This window comes from Miscanthus floridulus, chromosome 8 (genome assembly GCF_019320115.1).
Source record: "Miscanthus floridulus cultivar M001 chromosome 8, ASM1932011v1, whole genome shotgun sequence".
Taxonomy (NCBI): domain Eukaryota; kingdom Viridiplantae; phylum Streptophyta; class Magnoliopsida; order Poales; family Poaceae; genus Miscanthus; species Miscanthus floridulus.
The window spans coordinates 219,844,395-219,868,361 of NC_089587.1; the positions used below are offsets into that span (position 1 = coordinate 219,844,395).

The following is a 23,967-nucleotide window of genomic DNA, read 5'->3' on the forward strand; positions in this document are numbered from 1 at the left end:
TTGGATCACGCACTCGCCGACCCAATGTTCATCTCACTGGAGCTGAGTGGATGTGAGCATGCCTGTGTGCACCTGCGGCTGAAAGCCATGCAAGAATATAAGCTACCAGAGAGAGAGAATCATCAAGAAATTTGTAATTAGACTCTAAACTCTCAAGCACTCATCCTTCCTACCTAATTGCAATGGTGTTCATCTGATCCTCTCCCCAAATTGCTTCTATTCATTGCCTACTGCTAACACTCTGCCTTCTATGTTCGCCATTGTCCTCGATAGGCTGCGTCGACCACACACCACCCTGACGCCGTCGTTCCTCGGCCTCAGGAATGTGCTAGGTGGCGGTGGGCTCCTCCCATCCTCGAATGCTGCTTTAGACGTCGTGATCGGCGTCATCGACAGCGACATCTACCCCAAGGACGATGCATCTTTTGCCATCGACCCATCGATGACGGCCCCACCCACCAAGTTCTGCGGTGGCTGCGTCTTGGTGTTGTCGTTCAATGCCACCGCATACTACAACAACAAGCTCATCGGCGCAAGTACTTTTACAAGGGCTACGAGGCAGAGGACGGGCCAATTGCTGAGGTGCTCAAGTCACCGCTCGACACCAGTGGCCACGGCACGCACACCGCCTCCACTACCGCTGGTTCTGCCATCGCGGGCGCCTCCTTATTTAGCTATGCCAAAGGCAAAGCCATCGGCATGGCCTTCGGCACGTGCATTGCTACATACAAGGTACTCTAGGAGAATGGATGCATGGACTCTGATGTCATCGCCACGTTTGAAGAGGCCATCAAGGATGGGGTTGATGTCATCTCCTTCTCAATAGGCCTGAATGACATCGAGCCAATGTTGTATGAAGATGGCAACACCATGGCCACGTTCAACGCTGTCCGCAAGGGCATTATCATTTTTGCCTCCGTAGGCATCGAGGGCCTTGGTGAATCTACTGTCAAAAACACTACGCCATGGTTCATCATGATGTAGGTGTCAACCATCAACCATCACTTCACGGCGACCATCGTCCTCGGCAATGGCAAGTCCTTCACCGACATGTCGCTCTTTGCTAGCGTGCCACTCGGTGTTAGCAACACCCCTCAATCAATTCATAGAACAACTCGGTTCAACTACAATCAGAGTCTAGAACCTTAGAGGAAGGGAGGCTAGAGATCAGAGCAGCCTAGATAGGGGATAGAATTAGAGAAGCAATAGGGAATAGATCAGGAAGAGACTAGAAGGTCCTAGAAGGTACTAGAAGTAGCGAACCGGGTACAGAGGAAGAGAGACTCAAGGAGGAAGAGGAACAGTAGGTAGGAGATGGTTTCTTCTAATAATTGTTCAATCCCGGCTTCCTGGTTCAATGCCTCCTCTTATACTGAGTAAGGATGAAAACAGTCGAACTCGGTCAAAAAACTCCTCAACTGTTTTCTACTTTTACATTTGAAATACGAAAGCGAAAGCGAAAGCAGACAAGCTAGACACGAAAACAAACACGAACTAACGGAATATCTAGAATTTTAGAAATGAACCAATTCGAGCGGAATTATGTCGAACACGGTCGGTATGTGAAAATTCAATACAAAATACTGACCCACAGTGCATAACATTAAACAAGTGCACGACCAAATACATAACAAGTTCACAACTAATAAGTGTATGATCTAGTTCAAGTGCATAGCATTAAACAAGTGTACGACCAAATACATAACAAGTCTAGAACAAGCAATTAATAGAACATGAACGTCTACAGTTCATCAGCATCATCCATGATGTTAGGATCACTTTCTATGTCTTTTCTTCCTCATTGTCCTCCTCAGCGTCCTCTTTGTAACGTCCTGCCTCTATGAGGCCAGGCCCGCTTACATCTGGTAGCTTTTCTAGGACATAGACTGCCCTCACAGACCCACACAAGTCTTTTCTGCGCACTTTGTCCTCGCTCATATGCACCCGGGAAAGATTTTTCGATCGGTCACCCATCTTGAAATTGCTCTAGGCCAAGCACGCTTAACCTCAGAGTTCTTTAGAGATGGGCTTTTGGAAAAGAAGTTGCAACTTGTTGGTATGAGTATCCTATTAATCCTGTTAAGCCCTGGGCCAGGATATTACATCCTCACCCCCTTAAGAGACCGATGTCCTCGTTGGTCAATCCCAAGCCAGGAACATCTCCTCTTGGCCATATCCATGTGTCCAGTGCCAACGCATATGCCATGCTATGTGACCACTCTAGGACCACTCTAGCCATGCGCATCATGCCTGCGCAACTACGACAGACGCGCCTATGAAACTACGAGAGTTAGCTCTGATACCATTCTATAACGTCCTACCTCTATGAGGCTAGGCCTGCTTACATCTGGTAGCTTTTCTAGAACATAGACTACCTTCACAGACCCACACAAGTCTTTTCTGCACACTTTGTCCTCACTCGTGCACACCCGAGAAAGATTTCCTGATCGGTCACCCATCTTGAAATTGCTCTAGGCCAAGCACGCTTAACCTCAGAGTTTTTTAGAGATGGGCTTCCAGAAAAGAAGTTACAACTTGTTGGTATAAGTATCCTATTAATCCTGTTAAGCCCTGGGCCGAGATGTTACACTCTTCTCTCTCCTTGTTATTGTCCTATAAGTTTGCAAAGTGAATTAAAATTAGATGTAGCAATTAGCATATTTCATAGCAAGTAGTCAATAAACGTACCTCAGTTTTTAGCTTAGCCACAACATTAGTCAAAGCATCAACCTCAAGATCACTCACAATTGATCCAACCATTTTAGAATCTAAACAAAAAAAATAGAAAGGAAAAAAATCAAAGCATTATTTTCCTTCAATTACAAGTGTGTAACTGAACAAACAGATAAAATGAGCACCTTTATTTGCTGCAGCAACCCAATCCTTTGTGCAAATTAATGCATGTACCATCTCGGGATCAAGACGACTACGATAGGGATCAACAACACGACCAGCAGCACTAAAAGCAGACTCGGATGCTACTGTTGATACTTGTATAGCCATTACATCTCTAACAATTTGTGAAAGGATAGGATACTCTTCTCTCTTGTTTTTCCACCATGCTAAGATGTCAAACTCACCAACAATTTTCAGTAGTGGTTCCAACATATACCTCTCCAAATCATTTGACTCAACCACATCAGGTTCACTTGCATCATATAAGAATTCTTCTAGGTCATGGTCTGTATTTCCCATTAATACATCAAATGTGTTACTAGGTGCAGGTGCAGCCACTTCACTAGTTGTCTTTGATGATGCATGAGCAGAACTAATATTATAAAAGTTGTACAGTTTCTTTACCACACTAATAAACTCATCAAGTTTAGCTTGATAATGAACCCCATGGAACTTCTTCATGTAGTACTCTATGAGCCTTTTTCTTATACCTAGGATCAAGAAAATAGGTTACAGCTAGAGCAATGTTGGACTGCTCCCAATATTTCTCAAATTTTGCACTCATAGCAACTGCCATTTCTCTAATTGTAGCATCTTCACTAAAGCACCGGTCATCAAGCAAGACTTTTATATCACAGAAACCTCTATAGAATAAGTTTGCAGTAGGATATGAAGTGCCAGAGAGAATTTTAGTGAGATCATAAAATTTCTTCAAGCAACCATAAATTATCAATGCATTGTCCTATTCATCAGAAGATGGAGAAATCTTAGCATACCTACATCGATTTGAAGACTTCAGCCTAATAAATGCATCCTTGTAGTACAAGGCATCTCTCAACATTAGATAGGTAGAGTTCCACCTTATTGAAACATCCATTTGAATACCCCTCTTTGTGTCCAACCCAGCTTCAGTGGCACACTTCATAAGCTCTTCCCATTGCAATGGAGACCCTTTCACAGCTAGTACAAGTGATTTGACCTTGCTGAGTGTTCCTGAAATGACTTTCAACCCATCTCTAGCAACCAAATTGAGAATATGGTAGGCACATCTAACCTGAAAACACATCCCATCACACACTAGGGAACCATTAGCATTCTCTTTCAGATCTGAAATTATATCATTGATAGCCACTTTATTTGAACTAGCATTATCCAAAGTCAAAGCAAATAGTCTATTTTCAATGTACCATTTAACCATAACTTCAGTGAATGTCTCAGACAACTTTGCACCCGTATTCCTACCTTTTACATTGAAGAAACCAATAATTCTCTTTTGCATACGCCAACTACCATCTATCCAATGAATTGTAACACACATGTATCCTTTGTTTTGGCATGAGGTCCACATATCCATTGTTGCACTAAAGCGGCAATTCATAGTTTTCAAGTGTGCATATAGAGTTTCCTTTTCTTGAAAATATTTGTCTATTATTTCTTTTATAACAGTGACACGAGATCTTATCGGAAAGCTAGGACGGAGAGATTTTATGAAATCAACAAGATACTCATGCTCAACTATATTGAAAGGATATCATGCATGGTTATTGCCAAATTCAATTTCTTCAAGCTATCTTCTTGGTCATATTTGAAAGGCTGAACATGAGCTGCTACAGAACCAGGGTTCTTACCAACTTTAAGTTGTTGTTGTCCCTTCACAGTACTATGTTTTGACTTCAAATGGTTCTTGAATGCAGTCGTCCCACAGATAGCATTGAATTGCTTGGACAATGATAGTAAAAAAGACCTGATATTGTGAGTATTACAGAGAAACTGAATGAGATTGAAATTGACATTGTCAAGGTAATTAATTAATATCATTTGTAAAGGCATAAATGGATAGCTAGGTTAGGAATCAACTTTACTACATGTGCTAGTGGATCTATCCTTAGTATAGAAGGAGATGAATTAGTACCTGGTGCTGGAGAGGGAGAAGCCGTTGCTGCCAGAGCTGCCGGCGGCGTAAGAAGGTGGTGCACGCTCTTGGTCTTATTCTTGCCCTTGCTTTTCATTGTAGGAGCAGAAACACCTCCTCTAGTGGGTGCCATCAATGGGCGGAGTGGTGGCACTGCTAGGTCGTGTGGCTGCGTGCCTGGGTGGTGTCCAGCGGCGATGGCAATTGTAGATGAGGGGCGGCGGCTTGCTCGGTCAAACAAGGGATAGAGAGAGAGCGATAGAGAGAGGGAGAGAGAGAGAGAGAGCTAGAAGGGAGAGCCGAGAGTGGAGTGCGTCGTCGGCCTTGGTGCCGGCGGTGCCCTGCTCTGGTCTTCGGCGCCGTCACGAATTGAGAGAGAGAGAGGGGGGGGGGGAAGAGAGAAAGAGGGAGAGAAGCAGAGGTGAGGGAGGGAGCTCAACTAGCGGCGATAGTCCTAGATGGCATGGCGCCGAGCTTCGGTCTAGCGAGGCAGAGAGAGAGAGGAAGCGAGAGTGAAGAGAGAGCCGAGCGCCGGCAGGGCAGTGGTGCTCGACGTGAGGGAAGCAGAGCACCGGGCGATGGTGGAGGAGAGGCAGGGGAGCGACAGTCTGGCGGTGGGGTGAGTCGAGGCGCCGCCAGCGCCAGGGCCGGACAGGGAATAGAAAGGGGAGGAGACAGGGAGGGAACGAGATTAGGGATTTAGGGTTGTCAACTTGTTTGTAGTCAGGTGGAGTGGAGGGAGCTGGGCCAGCCAGGCTAGGGGGATGAGATCAAAGATGGCCGAATGGTAAGCATGTTGTCTATTGAGGCTGGGCCGTAGAGTGAGCTGTACTGCTATGCACCTTTGCGTGCTGGACCAAATTCGGTTCGAACCGAATTTAGAATACGGAAGACTCCGAATAAAATGTAGAAAACTAGAAATCGGTTGAACAAAGCCTAAACCGAATTTGATCCGATTTTGAATTTAGTATTCTGTATTTCAAATTTGAATTTAGTATTCCGTATTTTGTTCGAAAATATGAATTCGCTCGGGTCAAATGTAGAAAATGATGCGGTTTGGTTCGGGATATTTCCTTTCCATTTTCATCCTTAATACTGAGTATGGCCAAGCAGGCACCAGGCCTCGGTGCGGCTACGACCCATGGCCCTCCATCAATAGCCAGTGGCCCATATAGCTGACATTCCCTTCTCCTTGAAATGCGGCTTGCCCCCAAGCCGCTGATATTGTAGAAGACGATAGTTCATTAGATTCTTCAACTGTACAGCAAACCATAGCAGCAGACATTTCATGGGCTGAATAAACAGAGAAGACTTGAATGTGTCCCTCAACCAGAAAACAGGTGTCTTGTTCTGACGTTTATCCCGACAAGGGGGGCATGCTCCTAGGCCAGAAGCGCTGTCCACGGCGACATAATTTTTTCCCGTCGTTCGATCGCGGGATGGAGGGTGCTGATTCCTTAAATTAGCTTCAGATGGTGCTTAGTTTCTAGCTTCCATTGGCTTTAGTCTCCTATGTCACTTGCTTTGACTTCTTGCCGCTTACCGAAGCGCCTCAGTTTCTGCCCGATCAGCCTTCTTGGCCCGACGACGTTGGTCGTTCCCCCTCTCGTCCTTTCACCCTCTTCGCTGCACATCGTCTTCCTCTGCTCGCTTCTCCTGAGTGCCTTCCGTCCGCCCCTTCACTAACGTGGCTTTGCTTCGCCGTTTTGCCTTTGGGTTCGCCTCTACCAATGGCTTCATTGGTGGATCTCATGGAGGAATAGTTGATTTGCGCCATTGCTCTGCTCCTTCCTCCGCCGAGTGTGCCATTCTTGGTGGATTCAGTTGGGGGAAAGGGGGCTACTGCCAGGGAGTTCCATACCTGCTTGCGCTTTGTTCTGCGCTGTTTCAAAACTGTTCGGCTTGAGGTAACACGGTGCTCCTCCACCACAAATACACTCTGTTCCAGCTACTGATTCATGTAGATTCTTACACTGATATGTTACTGCTGTTTTTGGGTTCTTGCCACATGAATCAAGGGACGCAAATGGTTGTTGCAACTATTCAAAGATTGGCCATGGTGTTTTTTGTGAAAAAAATAGAGTGTGTCTAATTTTTTTTTTCAAAAAATGCCTGTAGTTTTCCATAGGTGAATCAGTTTTTGAAATAAAACAAAATCGATTTATTTCAACGAAATTGATTTGTTTTAGAACAAGCCTCCTGTGCCTGCTGATTTGGTTCAAAATTGTGACCATGTTCTCCCTCAATTTTTCCTATCTCTGTATATTGCGTGAGGTTGCTCGCCGCTACTGTCTACCTTATGTAGCTTGTATACATGAAATAGGTGATGGTGGCGAACACATATATGGGATAAAGGTTGAGCTTACGGCCAATGTAGTTTAGACAACCTCCAAAACACTATTTTTCTAGGCTCATGATGCTTTACATGATAATTTTGCTTATGAGGCAGCAGCATTGCAGACTCTTATAGTCTTACAGAGCATATATGGATTTCTGGTTATTGACTACAGCATCCATGGCCTGCAATTATATAGAGATCTAGCTCATTATTTGTTGCCTATTGCTAATAGAGGGGCTCAGCTTGCCAGATTGGTCGTTGCAGCGTCAAATGAGGACCCAGTGTCTTTTTCAAATGTTGCAATGTTTGCACATCAGTTACTAGATGAGCTTACCTATTAGTTTACCACGGTTGAGTATTAGGGTGCTTCTAAGTTTACATTCATCTTTTAGGTTTCACGTTTTTTTAGTTCTCCCTATTGTATGTGCAGCTATGTTAATAAAGAGGTAATGCTGCTTATTTTGTCGCTTTCCAAATCTTCTTCTTCCTTATTTATTCTTTATGGCCACCTTATTGTTTCTTTCTTACCGCTTAAGATATGTCCACACCTTCTCCATTCTTATGTGCTTACATTATAAACAAAAAAAGGAAATCATTGCTCCCCGTTCCTGGTCTGTTACCTTATGCATGATCATGTAATTTTGTTGTTGGTAAACCGAGACAACCTCATGAACCAGACCCACTAGATAAGCAATTGGTTATGATCTATTTTTTCATCAAAAGACCTGCTTTCATTGTTATATGTCTATGATAAGATGCGCAGCCTTCATCGTCTATGGAATACCAAGTTCAAATGCCTGCTCCACTTTCATGTATGTACAGTGCTTTTTATGTCATTCGCCTTCTTATCTGACCAGTGTCCAGAGGTGTATCCAAAGGCCTGGTTGTTATATTGTTTTATTATAGCTATCAATGTATGCCTATATTTGTCAGCAGATGCTTCACTGCATATAGATGCCTCCGCTACAGGCACATCGAGGCGCCACCGAGCAAGAGGACATATGTATCCTCCTGCCTATAGGCTAATACATTTAGGGATACTCTTATATTGATTTGCTTCTTACCTATGCTGTTCTTGAATTAGCCAACAATTCCTCTTCTCGTATATAGAGCCCTGATCCAACAACCTGTAGACAAAAAAGAAGAAAGCTCCTAAACCAACATCGTCGTGTGTGGGGAGGTATTGTTACGGTCATCATACTACCTATTGTTTCAGTGTGCTTTAGATGCCACCGTGTTTCAGACCTACGTCTCCTATACAGGTGCTGCTACCGTGCACAGTTCTAACCTATAGTGTGGTCAATTTGATGAAGAGTTCATAGAGGCTCTCAAAGGTCACAATCCTATCTCCTTATGTCCTCATTACCTTCACCACTGTTTTCAGCCCCAATCAACTATTCCTACATTATCAATATTTACCTATCTCTTCCATCAACAACCTACAGTGTCATATCCTGGTAGATCCTACTATGGAGGACCAACCCAGGAATGCTGCAACTGTCGTGCTGTTTTCTGGCATGCTGAGAAGATTGACCAAGAATCCCGAAGCGCCTCTGGATCTATTATCTACAACAAATATTGTAAAGGAGGTAGAGTTGTTATTCCGCCTTTTCTTCCTAGACCTGAACCCTTGGCATCTTTAGCAGCATTTGATGGAGGATCTATTTCTAATAAGTTTATGAAAAATATAAGGCGATACAATTGCCTTTTTGCATTCACCTCTATGGGAGCCAACATAGATCGAACCATGAACGATGGCAGGGGTCCACTGGTTTTCAAAATTTCTAGACAGATCCATCATCGCATTGGTGCTATGCTGCCTCCAGATGGTCACTCTCCAAAGTTTATTCAGTTATATGTATATGATACATCCAGCGAAGTTGATAACCGAATTGCTTCTTTAGATCATGAGGACAGAAGAGAATCAGATTTGGATCCTACAATTGTGTAGTCCTTGGCTAGCATGCTTGATACTCAACTCATTTGCGCAGCAGTTCAGAATGGCTAGAGATAGATTGGCAGATAATGATGCTGAAGATTTTGTTATCCGCATTGTTGGGCCAAAAGATGGAGATCCACCTCAATATAGTTTACCAACCATTGACCAATTAGCAATGCTTGTAGTTGGTGATTTCAGTCTCGACGCATTTGAGCGAGACATTATTGTGCAAAAATAGACAGGAGACCTCCATCAAATCTCTGCTTTGCACCCCGCTTTCATGGCGCTCCAATATCCTTTGTTGTTCTCATATGCTGAACGCGGTTGGCAGACTGGTGTGTTATATACTAGAGCTACTCAGTCATCACAAAATGCTCATGTCAAAGTAACAATGCAGGATTATTATTGCTACATGTTTCACTATAGAAAGAATGAACCCAATCCTTATCTATGTTACGGAGCCTTATCAACTCAAGCCAAGGTTGATGCTCGTGCTTGCGTCGATGAAAATAGACTCTAGTACATAGTAGATCACCAGGCTGATATCAGAATGGAGAGTATCCAAGGAATCAATGACGCAATAAGTAGAGGATCAGAGGAAGGTAGTGAGGTTGGGAAAATGACTGTGCTACCGGCATCGTATACCGGTGGTAGGCGTTACATGATATAGAACTATCATGATGGTATAGCCATCTGCCGAGAATATGGACCTCCTGACTTCTTCATCACATTTACATGTAATCTTAAGTGGTTAGAGATCAGCGAGGCTATCTTTGAACCTGGTCAAAAACCAAGCGACATAAACGATCTGATTGTCAGAGTCTTCAACATGAAATTAGAAGAGCTTCTGCATGACCTTAGATGTGGGACACCCTTTGGACCTTGCAGTGCAGGTATTATAACCTTTGTTTCTTCCATATAAACCTTCCTGCCTATGTTTGTGTGCGTACGTCCTCATTGACATACTAAGATCCTTCTATTTAACTGCAGTGCTTCATACCGTTGAGTTTTAGAAACGTGGCCTTCCACATGCGCATATAATTCTTTGGACTTGCAAAGATACATCTGATCTGACTCCCACAATGATAGACACATATGTATTTGTAGAGATCCCTAATCCAAAACAAGATCCGTTAGGTTATGCCTTGGTTGCAGAACATATGATACATGGACCTTGCGGTAAAGACAATCCTAGGTGTCCATGCATGAAAAACAAGAAGTGCTCAAAACATTTTCCTAAACCATATTAGCCAGAGACTACAGTTACCTTTGGTGGTTTTGTTGTGTATAAAAGGACTCAAAATAGCCTCTTTGTATGCAAGAGTGGTCTTCAATTGGATAACAGATGGGTCGTACCATATAACATGCTTCTATTAAAAAAATATCAGGCACACATAAATGTTGAGTGGTGAAATAAAACAACCTTTATCAAGTACCTCTTCAAGTATGTGACCAAAAGAGCAGATTGTAGTAAGGCTTATCTACAAAGGGTCCAAAGAGGTCAGCATGCACCATATGACGATGGAACACAGACTATAAATGAAGTAAAAGAATATCTTGATTGTAGATATATTTGTGAGCAAGATGCATGTTGGAGAATGTTTGGATATGATATTCACAGGCATTAGCCAGCAGTAGAAAGAATGCTCGTACATCTTCCCAATGAAAACTTCATAACTTTTAGTGCCCGAGCCAAAATGGACAAGTTAGTGTCCGCAGAATTTTTGAGGAGAACAATGCTGACTCAGTGGTTTGTATGCAATGAAATATTCCCTGAAGCTAGGACATTAACCTATCCAGAGTTTCCCTCCAAATGGATATGGGATTAGAGAGATCGAAGCTGGACAAAACGAAAGCAACAACATGGTAAGATAGGCCGTCTTCACTATGTGCATCCATCAGCTGGAGACTGATACTACCTTCAGATGCTACTACTCATAGTGAAAGGGGCAACAAGTTATGAACACCTCAGGTTCCATAATGGCACATACCACTGTACATTCAAAGAAGCATGCAGATCCCATGGGCTCCTTGATGATGATCAAGAATGGTATAATGCTTTTGATGAAGCAGCAGTTTGGGCCACTTCACCACAGCTACGAAGCTTATTTGTCACCATGTTACTGTTCTGCGAAGTGAGTGACGAAAATACCTTCTTTGAAAAAGTATGGCGTCATCTAGCTGATGATATCATCTATCAGTACAGAGATATGATCGGTGATCCTAACCATGTGTTGCCTGATTCAAGACTCAGAGACTACTTGCTAGATGAACTTTGTGCTCTTTTCTCACAGTACTGTACAACCAACGGCCAGTACACTATGGTTTCCCCTAGATTTGTTTTGGATTTTCATAGATGCAAACCTAACAAAGACTTACCAAGCCTTTGCCTGCTCCATACCCGTACACATGCGAATAAATCTAAACTTGACCTGCTTCTATGTAAAGAAACTATAGACATAGCGCATATAACGACAACTTATTACATATTGAACTCTCTTTGACACTCATGCTATTATACGTACTGATTAAAACATTCAGCTCTGTGTAGATGGCAGCTCGTCGATTCACCAACCTCAAGATTATCGACATCAATGACTTGAAAGATTTGAACACCACTGTGCTAAGCGACACAGTCCTTGCAAGTGTTCCAGAACAAATCCAAACCTCGATCAATACTTACGACCTGGTTGAAGCAATCCAGAACCAGCATCAAATCCCACTTCAGGTCCAGCATGTGTCATACTATGGACCATGCTACTTTCTTCGCCTACCTACATCAGCAACAAAGGCTCATCTGCTCCGACATGGCTTTGTGTATGTCCACAATTTCATAGTTACTTTTGTGCCATGGAAACCAGACTATGGATCAACTGTAGTACCGCTTTGAGACATCCTTACCTCTGTTCCATTCAACCTACACCTAGCTAGAGACAAACGCCTATCAGATCCTTATGAAAGACTCACCATCTAGGTTTCTGGGACACCACCACAGCTGTACTGTGCATCAACAGTTTACAAGCTCTTTGACAACCTATGTACCATCAACAAAATCCACTTCATACCAGCAGAGCTTGATTTCAACATTACTGCCCATGGCCAGCTCTCTGCAATTCCTAACACAGCACACATAGGTCTTAGAGGACTAAACGGACAGAGTGAGATTGCGCACATTTGGCCACTAACATATGAAACTTTGACCGACCAAATGCGAGGTAGAGACACGCCACCTGAGGACCGTGTCTCTGAACTTCGAGGTAATTATACATACCACACTAATACCACGATGCATTTGTACAGAACCAGTACTAAACTATAAACTCACACACCTTTTCTCCTATTTCACAGGATATTCAGCACTCAACACATCAGACCGCGAGCGCATGTTCTGTTCTTCTGATGACGACGATGCAACATCTCGCCTACGAGGTATAACCAAAGACCCCCCTCAGTACTATTTTTGCCAATACTAAATATCATGAACCACGCCAGACTTTTACTATTATATCAGAAATATACAATTCTGTTTCCGCCTGAACCAAACCAAACAACAAATTATACTCTTCTTTGCATCAGGTCCACTGAACAGCACCTCAGACTCAGCCTCTGAATGAAGAATCATTTCCAACAAAGGCAACAGACATTGATCCTGCAACCAAGCAAACTTTCCTCTGCTTCAGCCTCAGCGCGTTCAAATTTCCAGGTGTACACAACAGTTCTACGCTCGACACTTCCAACGACAACATAGATGCCTACTGATCCATGTCCATCATGAGCACCACCAGCACCTGCCTATCCACCTATGAACATTACCAATGCAGTAGCAAATTATATTGTATAATATGTACTCTTTCTCAGTAGGCCAAACTTTAGTAGTTCATCGACACCCTATATTGTATAATATGTACTCCTTATCACTAGGCCATGAAACAAGTAAATTTAGCACCTGCTGTCCTTGTAATATATCATATCTTAATGCTTCTTATCACAGTGCTTGAGCACCTACTGACCTATCAAGTTTACCAATATATGAACAGTGCATCATCAATCGTATGTGCTCCTTATCAGTACCATATCAAACAACAAATGTGCCAGGTCATCATTTTCTCATATATGACACCTGATGGTTGATATGATACTGTTTAATACTATTACAAATCATAAACAAGCACCATCTTGTACCACCAACACTTCTCCCTACAAATTCACCCATCCTTCTGGCTCCACACTTCTGTCTACAAATTCACGCATCCTACTGGCTTGACGCAATGATAGCACGAACTCACCAATTGTACAACATACTAGGGCCTGTTTAGTTCCCTTCCAAAACGTCAAATTTTTCAAGATTCTCCATCACATCGAATCTTTGGACGTATGCATGAAGCATTAAATATAAATAAAAAATAAAACTAATTACACAGTTTAGACAAAATTCACGAGACGAATCTTTTAAGCCTAATTAGACTATGATTGGACACTAATTGCCAAATAACAACGAAAATGCTACAGTGTCGTTTTGCCAAAATTTTCGGCAACTAAACTGGGCCCTAATCATTACCAAACTTCATGGCTTACATATAAATACTGTAATATATCACTGCCACAAAATTGAAGCCAATCAGACACAGCAACAGCTATAAACAGCCTTGCAAAACTTAAATACTAAATACATATCATTCTAGAACCACTCACACTCAGTCTCAATACCACCCAATTGAATCCCAGGAACAACCAATAGATTGATCTCCAGATAGATCACAGCCCATAACCACACAGTGCACACAAATCTTACTTACTAATCCTCCGCAAATATATGTCATACCTTGGTTCGTGAACAAACAGCAGAAAAATAAAGCACATGCTATGGTTCAATGTACAAAAGAGGTCGATGACACTGCATTGTTACTCCTACAAAAGTCTTCCCTAAGGCATACAATAGCCCAACAAACTGCATGTTCCAGTAGCCACACAGCAACACATTATTACTTAGTCACTAATATAGTGTTCCCTACTACCACAGATTAGCACCTTAAACCATTCCTATGAATACATGAACTAAGATCAACGATCGAGACACGGTAAATCAGCATTTCCAACACATTCGGTCCGTGATCTAGCAGTATGGACCGTTCATACACCAGGCCCACCTACCGACAAAGCCCAAACCAAATACCGGTAGCCCACATGGGCGCGCGAATGCGCACGCCACCGTACTAGTATTGAACAAAGTGGAGGTGGTCCGGCAGGTGCATTCCTTGCCAACGAGACAGCATCCCTGGCATCTCCGAAGTTTAAGTCTGACTAGCTTCTCATAGCACTAATTTCATGCAGGAGATCCAGCATGGAAATCTTTTCCAGCAAAGCATCTGTAGTTGCAGTACGGGTTTTTCGTGGAACTTTACCAAGTGATCTTGAGGACGCTCCCTGTAGAAAATCAGACATCCATGGCTGAATTGAGAAATTTGCTGGAGGGCTCACTGTTTCACTGTCTGAATTAGAAATATTGACATCTGAATGCTGAGTTTTATCCTTCGTTGCTTGCTCCTTTTTCTTCAGAGAACCGTTTGTTTCAGAGGCAGAAAATGGAGACGTCCCAGAGTCCGAACTCGAGACAGTGGAAGTTCCCGCTTGCACTGATGCTCTTCCACACCACGCTTCTCCTCCTGCTTCAAATCCTTGTCTAGCACAACCCAGCTTGCCCGTGCTGGCTTACACTCAACAGCAGCAGCACCAGGAGGAGAGCCGGAAACAAGTTTATACCTGTCTATATCATACTCATCAAGTTGCCTCATCAGGCCTGGTTTAGATTGAGGTTAGGAATCAGTATTTGGCACTGTAGCACTTTCGTTTGTATTTAACAATTATTGTCCAATCATGGCCTAACTAAGCTCAAAAGATTCGTCCCATAATTTACAATCAAACTATGTAATTAGTTATTTTTTTATTTACATTTAATACTCCATGCATATGTCTAAAGATTTGATGTAATGGAGAGAGAGTGAAAAAACTTGTAATCTAAACAAGGCCTCAGTTGAGGACACAGCTCTGATAAATCACATTTCTCATCCAACACAGACTTATGGCCACTTGTACAGTTCCAGCGAACAGCGGAAAGCCCCAGAACTTACTGCCAGACCTCTATGCCACGATGACGACTAGGAGTACGATGCTTCTGCCGAGCTGCACGACATGCGTGAGCGCCCAGATCATGCCTGTCTTGGAGATCTCCCTCGTGTCTGCCCTCACAGCAGAATTCAAGATATCTGCGAAACAATGTACATGACAGAATTCACCATCCCATAGTACCTTGCACTTATCATGAAGAACAGTCCTGAGGGAATCAGGCATTGAATATTGTGCGGACGTAGGATCCCGCTCGTCTTCAGTGCAGACGTAGGATCTGAATATTGTGAATCTGGGAAGCTCAGTGCCAGCTTGGTCTCGGGGAAGATCGTTTTGTGCCAGGCAGACTGGCCCTGGACACATGGCGCGCAGGGAGAGACTGTCAGGCTCGCCGGTGGCGTGGGAGCAATCCTCATGACCGCTAAAGAGTATGGCGAGCACATGACGCCTGTTGCTCATATCCTCCCCGCCACTTCCGTGACGTTTCCCGCCGGCGTCCAGATTTTGAGGTAGCGGCGCAACCATCCCCGGTTGCGACGATCGTGCTCAACGGCACCATCGTCGGCCGGACGCCTTCTTTCCCAAGAATGGTGACCTTCTCCAGCCGCGGCTCCAACCTTCTGTTGCTCCACAGGATCACCAGTCCCTGTGTAGGAGATGACAAATATGAACTCTCTTTACCGAGTTATCGTGTTAGTTTATTTATATAACTCTATCTATTTAGTACTAGTACAATGCACATGCTGTAACAGTAACTAGATAACATATAGGGCTGACTCTGCGCCGGTCTCTACATGTGGCTACAGTACTGCAGGTGAGCCGGCGTCTGCACCTGCAGCGCTACAGTATCACAGCAGGGGCCTTTCGGCGCCGCCTTTCCTTGCTGTGTTCATACAAGGTAGCAGTAGATTATCTAACAATCTTTCCTTAATCCTACTGCTAACCCTTGTATCAACTCCATGCCGATCATCTCCTTCAGCTCCGCGAGTCGAAGACGTCCGAGCGGCTTGGTGAGGACGTCCGCGAGTTGCCGACCAGTTTTAACGAACTCGATGACGATCTATCCTCCATCGACACAGTCCCTGAGGAAGTGGAACTTCACGTCGATGTGTTTACTCCGGTCGTGCAGAACCGGATTCTTCGCGATGGCAATGGTGGGCTGGTTGTCCACCGTCAGTGCTGGTGGGTGAGCTTCCACGCCGGTCAGCTCGCCCAGCAGCCGGCGTAGCCACACAACTTGGCAAGCCGCTGTGGCCGTCGCTACGTACTCTGCCTCGCACGTAGATAGCGCCACCACCTTCTGTTTCAGCGACAACCATGAAATTGGGGCCGATCCGAGGAAAACGAGCACGCCAGAGGTGCTTCGTCGTCCGTCGATGTCCCCCGCCATGTCTGCATCGCTAAACAGAGTGAGTTGTAGCCCACTCCCACCAGTCTCGGAAAAGATCCACCGTCCCTTTGACGTAGCGCAGTAGCCGCTTTACCGTAGCCCAGTGATCCTCTCTGGGATCCTTCATGAAGCGATTGACGTAGCCCACGACGAACGTAATATCCGATCTCGTGTGGACTAGGTAGCGTAGACCGCTGACGATACTCTGGTAGAGTGTTGCATCTACCATCGCCGCGGTACTAGCCTTCATCAGTTTCAGCCGCTCCTACATCGGAGTCACGTATGGCTTGCACTCAGCCATACCGCTCCGCTCCAGCAGCTTGGAGGCATACACGCTCTAACCGAGCATGAATTCCTCCTTCCCCTGTCTCACCTCAATGCCGAGGTAGTAGGAGAGTGCGCCGAGATTACTCATTCGAAAACGAGTCACCATCTCGCGCTTGAAGCTGTTGATGTCCTCCGTGCGCGCGCCGGTGACGATTAAGTCATCCACATACATGCCGACAACGAGCTCCTCCTTCTCCCGTCGCCGCGTGTAGAGCGCGTGCTCGGTTGCGCACCGCTGAAACCCAAGCTCACCCAGCGTGGCGTCAAGCTTGACGTTCCATGCTCAGGGGGCCTGCCGCAGCCCATAGAGCACTTTGCGCAGTCGGAACACCCTGTGCTCCTCTCCCATGACAGCGAAACCTAGAGGTTGCCTGACGAAGACCGTCTCCGCCAGCTCGCCGTTGAGGAAGGCCGATTTAACGTCCAAGTGATGGACGCGCCAGTCCTTTGCTGCTGCCAAAGCATGTAGCAAACGGACCGACTCCACGCGCGCTACTGGCGCAAAGACCTCCTCGAAGTCTATACCCTCGCGCTGAACAAAGCCTCGGGCGACGAGACATGCCTTGTGCTTGATAATGGCATCGAGCTCGTCCCGTTTGACCTCGTACACCCACTTCAGGCTGATCGAACGACATCCTAGAGGTGGATCGACGAGCTACCAAGTCTCATTTTTCTCGATCGCCTTCATCTCCTCCAGCATCGCCCATCGCCAGTTTCTATCCCGCTCGGCTAGCGCAAACATGGGTGGTTCCTGTACACTGACAAGCAGTAGCTCTGCGTCATTGTGTAGCCGACCAGCCAGTCCTGAGGGTCCTGTGCCACCAACGATGTCGTCCAGCCAATGGAACCGCACCTCCTCACCTTCATGGAAGGCATCCACGAACTCAGTGATGTCACTTGGAGGTGACGCGAACTCAATCGACATCGATGGAGTTCCCTATTCCGCCAGAGTGCTCGGTATAGTACCTAAAGTGCTTGGCACCCTAGGTTCTATGCTCGGCACTTCTTCTAGACTTCTCAGCATAACTCCTACAATGTTTGGCCATACTGTAGGAGTGCCTAGCCTTAGTCTTAGAGTGGTCGGCACCACTGCAAGACATCTTGGCTCCGCCATGGGAGTGCTCAGCATCCATCCTGGAGTGGTCGCCACCACTATAGAACCTCCTAGCACCACTCCTAGCATGCTCGATATCCCTTCATGAGTGCCTGGCATCCCTCTCGAAGTGCTCGACACTGCCCTAGGAGTGCTCGGCTCTACCGCCAGAGTTCTCGGTGCTCCTCCCTAAGTGCTCGACACCTCTTCCCCAGCGTCTCCACTACCGTGGATGATCAGGTGCTCGACGACGAAGGTGTTGGTGAAGCTACCAGCTTCCCCTGTGCTTGGACTGCTCTAGTCCCAAGCTGTCTCCTCATCGAACATGACATCGCACGAGACAAGCACCTTGTCTCCATGTGGGTCGTAGAGCCAATACGCCTTGGTACCCTCCGCGTAGCCTAGGAACACCATCAGTGTGCTCCTGTCCTCTAGCTTGGTGAGGTTCGGCTTCATCTTCCTGACATGGCCGATGCAGCCGAATGTCCGGAGGAAGGACACACTCAGCTTGCGCCCATACCAAGCTTCGAACGACGTCTTGCCTGTCAGGGCCTTGGTCGGAGCACGGTTGAGGATGGACACCGTCATGGTCACTGCCTCCCCCTAGAACATTGTCGGCATGCCTTTGGCCTTCATCATGGATCAGGCCATACCGACCACCGTCTGGTTCCGTCGCTTCACCACGCCATTCTATTGTGACGAGTACGGCACGGTGTGGTGTTGCCCCACACCGTGATCCGCGTAGTATGCAGTGAACTCCACCGAAGTGAATTCGTCGCAGCGATCAGTCCTCAGCACATGGAGCTTCTTGCTGCTCTTAGCCTCCGTGCGCATCTTGAACTTCTTGATCGCCGCCGCCGCTTCGTCATTGCTCGTCAGGAGTTGTAGCCACATGTAGCGACTGTAATCATCTACGAGCAGGAGGAAGTACCATCGACCACCATTTGTAGCAGGCGTGATCAGCCTACAGAGGTCACCATGGATGAGCTCGAGAGCATCCTTCGCGCAAAACTTGGTCACCTTTGGGAATGGTAGCCTCCTCTACTTCCTGGCCAGGCAGCTATCACACAGCTCACCTCCATACTTGATGTGGGGTAGCCCTCGGACAATCTTCTCTAGCTGACCAAGCACATCGAAGCTGAGATGTCTGAACCGGGCATGCCACATCCACGGTTCCTCGAAGTGCCTTGCCGCTAGGCACACTAGCTGCTCTACCTTTAGGTCGAGCAAGTACAACAGGTTCAGAGACCTCTTCACCTTGGCGAGAAGTCGTTGCTCCCGGTCCCTGATCCTAAGGACTCTGTCCTTGATTAATACCTCGCTACTGCGCTCATCCAGCTGACCAATGCTAATGATGCTGGAATGTAGCTGTGGGGTGTAATATACATCTATTAGCACATGGTGCTCCCCGTTTTGGCACCTGAAGATGATGGTGCCACGCCCTTAGATAGCCACCCTTGAGCCATCACCAAACTTCACTGTACCGGTAACATCATCGTTGAGCTCAGAGAAGGATGCCTTGGAGCCTGTCATGTGGTTACTGGCACTAGAGTCCAGATACCACCGCTGCTCCTGGTCGGCACCCACACATCCGAGGTGGACTTGGGCACGTGGTTCATCGAGGTTGACGGTCTTTAGGGCCTTCCTAGGTCCTTTCACCGTCATCGCCTCTTCCCTCTCCTCGGTCTCGATGTCGTGTAGTGCACAGAATATCGCCATTAGGATAGTGGCCTCATCCTCATCATCGGCTTGCACCAGGTGAGCCTGAGCCTTCTTCTCCTGCTTGCGATTTGGGCACTCCCGTGCCCAATGGCCCATCTTCCTGCAATGCCGGCGGGCATTGGGGTCGACCTGCTTCTTCTTCGAAGAAGCCTTGCTGCGGCGCTTGCCATCACCATCGAGGCTGGAGGAGGCTGCCTTCCTAGAGTTCCTCTGAGCAGCCCACTCCTCTTCTGTCAGTAGGAGTTTCTCGCCGTCCTTCGTTGCTGTCGCCTACTCTAGGTGCTTGTCCACCACCCACAGACGGCCTGTCACATCCTCAATGGTGAGGGTGGATAAGTCTAGCATCGTCTCTATGGAGAGAGTGATCTGGATGTACTTTGCCAGCATAGAGTGGAGGTATATGGAGACCGCCTCCTCTTTGTCAATGGTGATGCTGTGGCTCTTTAGCTTGCTAATGAGCATCTACAGGCGGAGGGAGAAGTCCTCCACCATTTCATCATCCTTGAACTTGAGGTTGGTGTACTCCTGCTTCAGAAGCTGGACCGTCGCCTTCTTTGCGCGGTTGGAACCGACGCGTGTCGTCGTAATAGCCTCCCATGCCTCCTTAGCCGAGCTCTTCACCCCCAACGGCTCCCTATACTCCATTGGTATAGCAGCGAGGATAGCCTCCAATGCTGACATGTCATCCTCCTCATTGTCGGTGCCCTTGTCAACAGCATTCTAGAGCCGTCGGGCTCTGAGCTTGACCTTCATGGTCATCGACCACTCTTCATAGTTTGTGCGAGTCAGCGGCAGCCAACTGGTGTGGCTGACCTCCTGCACCATGCGAACAATGACCTTCGGTCATGGCTAGGCAGCCACAGTAGTGCCACTGCTATCGCCCATCTTCGAACCACCCGTCATCGCCAGTGGTTTGTCTAGCGACGACACTTGTACGACTCTGATATCACTTGTTGGCCCATAGGATCACCAGCTCAGGTGAGTGAACCACTCACCAGTCTTGCCGAGCACCCGCTAGTGTTGCCGAGCACCCACTAGCCGTGCTGACCATGAACATGCATTGTCTGTCCCCACACACTATGGCTAGAGCTAGAAGAAGAAGGGAAAACAGAGCATGCACACGCAGTACAAGACACCAGCGTTGGTCGAAGCCCAGCCTGGGAGATGGCAAATCTAAACTCTCTTTACTAAGTTGCCGTGGTAGTCTATTTATATAACTCTATCCATCTAGTCCTAGTACAATACATATGCTGTAACAGTAACTAGATAACATACAAGGCTGACTCTGCGCCGGCCTCTGCATGTGGCTATAGTGCTGCAGGTGAGTCGTGCGACGCCTGCACCTACAGCGGCTATAGTATCACGGTAGGGGGTCTTTCGATGCCGCCTTCCCTTACTGTGTTCACACAAGGTAGCAGTAGATTATCTAACACCCCCAAGTGCCGGAGATCTTCAAACCGGACATCACCGCCCTAGGCGTCGACATCTTGGTCGTGTCCATGTCGTGTCCGCACATGAGTGGCATCGCCGCGATGCTCCGGGAGGTGTGGTTGAAGTGGAGCCTAGCGGTGATCAAGTCCACCCTGGTGACCACCGCGTATAACGTGGACAACACCGACAACATCATCAAGGACATGTCCATCGGCAAGGCATCCACGCCGTTCATCGGTGAGGGCGGCTGGCCATGTGGACCCCAACCACGCCCTCGACCCGGGCCTCGTGTACGACGCCGACGCCGATGACTATGTCTCCTTCCTATGTGCGCTCGGTTACACCTCCAAGAAGATCGGCATCTTCACGAGAGACGGCTCAGAGACCGAATGTTCCAAGCGCAAGGGTCCGTCGGTGACTTCATCTACCCAGCCTTCTCGGTGGTATTCAGCTCCCACAAGAAAGCGGTCTAGCAGCGGCGCATTATGCACGACGTTAGGAGGGAATTCATGGATGGGTACAATGTCCATGTTACCAGCCCCGCCGGCATGCGTGTCACGGTGATGCCGTAGATTTTGGTGTTCACCGCGTTGGACAGGACGCATAAGTATGAGGTCACTTTCATGCCGCTGAAAGGGGTGAACGTGACTGAGAAGTACACATTCGGGTCGATTGTGTGGAGCGATGGCAAGTATAAGGTGACAAGCCCTATTGCCATCACCTGGCCGGTGGAAGAACAGAGCCAGGTGTTGGCAATGTGATGCGGTTATATTTATGTGTTGTGTGTGCGTGTCTTTTATTTTGCTGTAAGCTACTGATTGTGGGTACGCTGCCTCATTGCAGCACACTTCGCTTTCATGATTCGGTTGTGAGTTTGGTTTAGCTCGATTATTAATTTTTAGCTCGATCCAATGACTTCAAACAAGTAGAACTTACATCACTATATATGAGTACTACTCTTGATGTGAATGTAAGCACACAACCTTATCGCACTCGCCGTTCCTTCATCCTTTTCAAATTGGGTGCTGGAGTTTGCTAAAACACCTAGTTGTAGGATATATGTTCCCCCTTTTTGGGCAAGTGATTTTAGGTGCCTAGTAGTTAGGGCACGTTTGGCAGGGTTCTAAGTGCCTAGTAGTTAGTGGACATTGTCTCCCCTACCTTACCCCCTTACCCCATGGCTCCTGTCCAAATCGTCCACCTTCCACTACCCAGCTAATGGTGCCTAATCACTTATTTGGGATGGAAAGTTTGTATATCAACTGTTTGTAGAGTTTCTTATTGGATCGGAGTTATAACGTGGACTACGTGGAAAACATTTTGTTATTGTTGTGATATTATTTAAATAATTCATATTATTATTTTACTAGTGCATCAATTCATGTACCAGCACATGCTAAATATCTTAAGAGACATAAGCATTAGACTTCATTTTTTATACCTATAACTAATGAAAATTACCAATCTTTGCACCTTCTCTCTAGTTCATTATCTAATATTCATATAGATATAGATACTAGGTGGTTGCGATAAACTTATTAATTATTCTAATCAATTTTTTTTCTCTTTTTACATGTCTTTGTATGTCTTTAATATGTCTTAGTTGAAACTTTAGCTTACGTCATGGTGGTTCTCACTATGTCTCTTGACATCATGAACGCAAATTTTGACTTTCAAATTTTGGTATTTCAAGATGCTCCTCAAGTTAAGTTTAAAATCTTGTTCTTTTATTGTACATTTTATTCGAAACCCACTTTTTATATTTTATAAATATAAGAATATCAGGTGGTAGACTGTATTCTCAATTACTACAATGTATAAAAGATCGTTTAATTTCCACAACACAATACTCAAAATCTATAGTAGAGCTTTAAGTGAGATATATAAAGGGCCAACGATATATGCTAGCTATTGAAGCATAATAATCAATGTTTACTCTAATAGAATCTCAAAGACCAACGACTCAAAATCCACCAATGATTGAACTAACCCCTCCACTACTTAAGGTGATGATTTTTCTTATAAAAGTTAGTAAAAAAACAAACCACTTACAGGTATGCTATCAATATAGATAAGTCATAATGTTTCTATTAAAATGCAAAAATTATCAAAATGCCATTGTTATATTGAATCATTAAGGGGACAACTTTGTAGTTTTGAAACATAAAATATATATTTAGTTGCTCTTGCATGCATGGATACTTTATTTGTATGATGACACACCATTATGCTTACTTTAAGTTAATTTTTACATACTAATGGTAGTAAGTTGGAGTAAGGAATATGGACTCAATGTGCACATTCTATTGCGACCGTGGTGAATATAATGACAACCCAATCAATAGAATTAACATGTGTGGTAAGGTGTGTTAGACAGACATGATTTCTTAGAACCTATTTTTTTATAAAGGAAGGATTTTATTAATTTATAATCATTACATCGAGTTGATACACAAAAATATGAATTCACTTCCGGTCTCTACAAAAGTATACAACCTAAAAATAAAAAAAGGAGAGACTGGCATTCTAATGACTATCAATCCTGAGACTAGATCGCCACCCATGCCCCAAACCGCACGCACAAAACGACACTCAAAGAAAAGGTGCTTAATTGTCTCATTTTTATGGCAAAAGCAACACTTTTCATTGCCCTGCATTTGCGTTCGGCTAAGTTATCTTTTGTTAAGATAACACCTGTATGAAGATACCAAAGGAAAATCTTTATCTTCATAGGGCCCTTTAAATTCCAAATAAGTTTGTTCAAGTTAAGAGTGTCTTGATGAATCAGAGCTAAATA

At 45.5% G+C, this 23,967-nt stretch overlaps 1 pseudogene; it reads left to right on the top strand.

Moving 5' to 3' along the window:
• Positions 1 to 250: 250 nt before the first annotated feature.
• Positions 251 to 21,931, top strand: LOC136470670 (subtilisin-like protease SBT1.4; annotated as a pseudogene).
• The last annotated feature ends 2,036 nt before the right edge of the window (positions 21,932 to 23,967 follow it).